Source organism: Schistocerca piceifrons, chromosome 1 (assembly GCF_021461385.2).
Source record: "Schistocerca piceifrons isolate TAMUIC-IGC-003096 chromosome 1, iqSchPice1.1, whole genome shotgun sequence".
Taxonomy (NCBI): Eukaryota; Metazoa; Arthropoda; class Insecta; order Orthoptera; family Acrididae; genus Schistocerca; species Schistocerca piceifrons.
In genome coordinates, this window is record NC_060138.1 from 634035057 (window position 1) to 634038871 (window position 3815).

The window sequence follows — 3815 nt, forward strand, 5'->3', positions numbered from 1 at the left end:
GTCTGTTGGTCATAAAATTCAGTATCATCTGCATTGTATAGCAAGCTGTAGACCACCTTGGACATACATATCCACATATACAGTATGTTCCGAAAAACATCGACAACGCTTAGTATATTGTGCTGGAAGGCACACTGATTGGCTTTTAAAAAGAAACCAATATCCGGGAAGTACAGCTTGGCGACTGGACAGCATCGATGTCTGAGATGGTTGTGTGTTTAACAACACGTCAGTAAACTAATCATACATCTCGCTGTCTAGATTACAAATGTGCTTCGAACTGCTCACCTCCTACGTCAGTAGAGCCTTCATCGGCCAAGCTGAGCCTAATGTACATGAGCCAACAAGTATGGTTGTCTTTGAGGTATTTCAATGGCTCCGTGGAATCGAACAATAAGGTCGACGTTACAAGCGTGCCATATGCCATACTCTTCACACCACCCCACTGAAAACAGTTGACAGATATCAGATCTGGCGACCGTGCTGACCATGAAACTGATCCGCCCCTACGAAACCTTCTCTGGGATACGCGACGTTGCGGTGATGCTCCACATCGACATCAAAGTGTGCTGGAGCTCCGTCGGGTTGCAGCCATATGGCTATCCAAACATTTAGTGGCATTACAGCCTTCAAGCTATACGAGTTTTGTACTTTGTGGGTTTTTCGTTTGATGCTTATTTCGTGAGATATTTGGCCCGGTCACTATCAATGGACCACCCTGCATATATTGAGATCGTTAGGGATGCTAGTACTCTTTTATTGTCACGCAAGCTTCGCCGTTCAGTAGGGCCTATCACTTACTTGAATTCACGTACTACGCCGGGCGGAGTGACCGAGCGGTTCTAGGCGCTTCAGTATGGAACCGCGCGACCGCTACGGTCACAGGTTCGAATCCTGCCTCGGGCATGGATGTGTGTGATGTCCTTAGGTTAGCTAGGTTTAAGTAGTTCTAGGGGACTGATGACGTCAGAAGTTAAGTCCCATAGTGCTGAGAGCCAATTCACGTATTATATGTTCACATTTTACGCAAACAGTAATTTTTGGTATGATCACATCTTGGTTACCAGTGGACAGTGTGATGGTACAGCGTCGAAGGGACGGAACATACCCGTTATTCTAACCCTAAGATGTGCAAATTGTTAAAAAAAAAAGAAACGCCAGTTGTGTCTGCATCTACATCTACATCCATACTCCGCAAGCCACCTGACGGTGTGTGGCGGAGGGTACCCTGAGTACCTCTATCGGTTCTCCTTTCTATTCCAGTCTCGTATTGTTCGTGGAAAGAAGAATTGTCGGTATGCTTCTGTGTGGGCTCTAATCTCTCTGATTTTATCCTCATGGTCTCTTCGCGAGATATACGTAGGAGGGAGCAATATACTGCTAGACTCTTCGGTGAAGGTATGTTCTCGAAACTTTAACAAAAGCCCATACCGAGCTACTGAGCGTCTCTCCTGCAGAGTCTTCCACTGGAGTTTATCTATCATCTCCGTAACGCTTTCGCGAATACTAAATGATCCTGTAACGAAGCGCGCTGCTCTCCATTGGATCTTCTCTATCCCTTCTATCAACCCTATCTGGTACGGATCCCACACTGCTGAGCAGTATTCAAGCAGTGGGCGAGCAAGCGTACTGTAACCTACTTCCTTTGTTTTCGGATTGCATTTCCTTAGGATTCTTCCAATGAATCTCAGTCAGTGTGCCCTCTGAAATTTAAATAAAATTTTCTGCTTGGTTGGCGTCCACGTACCATGACTATTATGTCTGTCGCAATGCTATCTGGATGTTACTTCGCTGACAAGAAGGTATAACGTAGACTCGCTGAGCCTGTAAATATCTTCATCGTTAAATCTTACCTAACATCATCAGGATTAACGGCGCGGAAACGGATACTTTGGCAGATCCTGGGTAATGGCCAACCTACTCATTATGAAATAAACAAAGGGGAAAGAGAAATCTGCTCCCGCTTCCTGCAAAATGTAAAAGCACCTCTTGGTGTACCGGCGGCTACTATAAAACTGCATGCTGTGTTGCCAAAACTTCCTTTTCAAAATTTGCTTTAACATCATTATGTGACTTCCACTTTAATTACGCTGTACAACAGTTCAGCACACACCAGAAATGTACTATCTGCACAGCAGCGGATGAATCCTTACATCGAACAGGCGCAAGAGAGTGACTTGGCTCAGGGGTTAAGACACTGGACTCTCATTCGGCAAGAGCAGGCTTCAAATCCCAGTCCACATAGATATGGATTTGAGTTTCCCACTTTTTCGCCATGCCGAGAGGGAACCTTTGGTAAGATGATGATCGATTTTCTTACGCATTCTTGTGATGTCCAAACTTGGTATCTCTCTCTCTCTCTCTCTCTCTCTCTCTCTCTCTCTCTCTCTCTCTCTCTCTCTCTCTCGTGTACGTGCGTTTGTGTGTTTTGCCGTTACAAACTTTTAATACTGGTGTAAATAACTGAAACTCCACAACACTAATATTGTAGTCGATGGCTTTAAAATGTGTTTCTGTCTTCGTCCTCATGATAGTAGCGCGTATCATTTTCTGACTTACAATACAAAAAGCCATCGATAGTTGACATATCTATGATGATGATATTTGTTTCAGAGACGCAACAATGTCACCTTAGTGGAATTTCCTGATCAATAATGGAAATTTTTTGCTAGTAGTCTGCCCATTCTCAGATGAACGTTTTCCCATACCATCTCTTACAGCAGGAGAAACGTGTCATTTCTGATACGGTGAGCGTATTATCAAAACTGAAGATTATTGCAAACGCTCGACACAAGACGTAGTCCGCAGCTTTCGTCGGTCGCTTCTACAGAACTCGAGGCGGCGCCTACCCAAAGCAATGTACTAATTGCGACTGTTGACTCGAAAGCGGCCTGCCTCCTTTCTCCTCCATCCAACTCGCTGCCCACCGCCGACGGACGACTCTGCCGTCGAGAAGGCATTAGATGAAAGCTCCGCTCTGTAAGCAGAAAACCTGTGTTTGTGTTGTCTCTGCCTTCTCTTCCCTTCCCGCCCCTTCTGGAAAGTTTGTCAACGTCTGTCCGCCAGCAGAGACAAACCGGCACAAAGCAATTAATTTCTGGCAAATTACTCGCTCTTAAAAAGAAGCGGATGCTACTGATAATTGACGTTGCCGAGAAAACTTGTTAAGCGAATCTTTCCAAGTTTCCTGCAAATCAACGGAAATTTGGTGTATGACTTTTTCTCCCGACGGAGGAGCTTCCTTTGAACTGCACTTGGAAATAAACGGATTTTATGTAGTGTTGCAGATCAGATGCGCAGAGCTAGTTGTCCAAGCAGAAGTACGCCAAGAGACGTGCACGTCTGTCACTGGAAGCAACACTGTACTTTGTATTGCTTCGGAACGAAACAAATGCATCTAATTGCGCGCTCAAGAAAACCACGCATGAACCGATTTATAAATGGAAACGTGTACACAGATATCTAAATCTGTGCTATGCACATCATTGAAGGGCATGGTAGGGAGTACTATCTATTATGATTTCTTGCCCTGCCATTCACAGAATGTGCATGGGTAGCGTGTCTGCTTGTGCGCCAGTGTGAGCTGTTGCCTGAGATTACCTGCCACGTCTCCACTGAATAGATGCGTAGGACACTGAAAGGTATTTCTATTTTGTGCACTTGTAAGGTCCTACCCTGACATCCTCTACCTGTACTAAATTCTGATTCTCCGCCTAATGTACAGGCTAAACAGGAAGCAAGTTCACGAACTGTGATTAACAGTAAAATACTGTTCCTCCATGTTCAGGTAAGGTCTGTCGCATGTTAATAAAGAA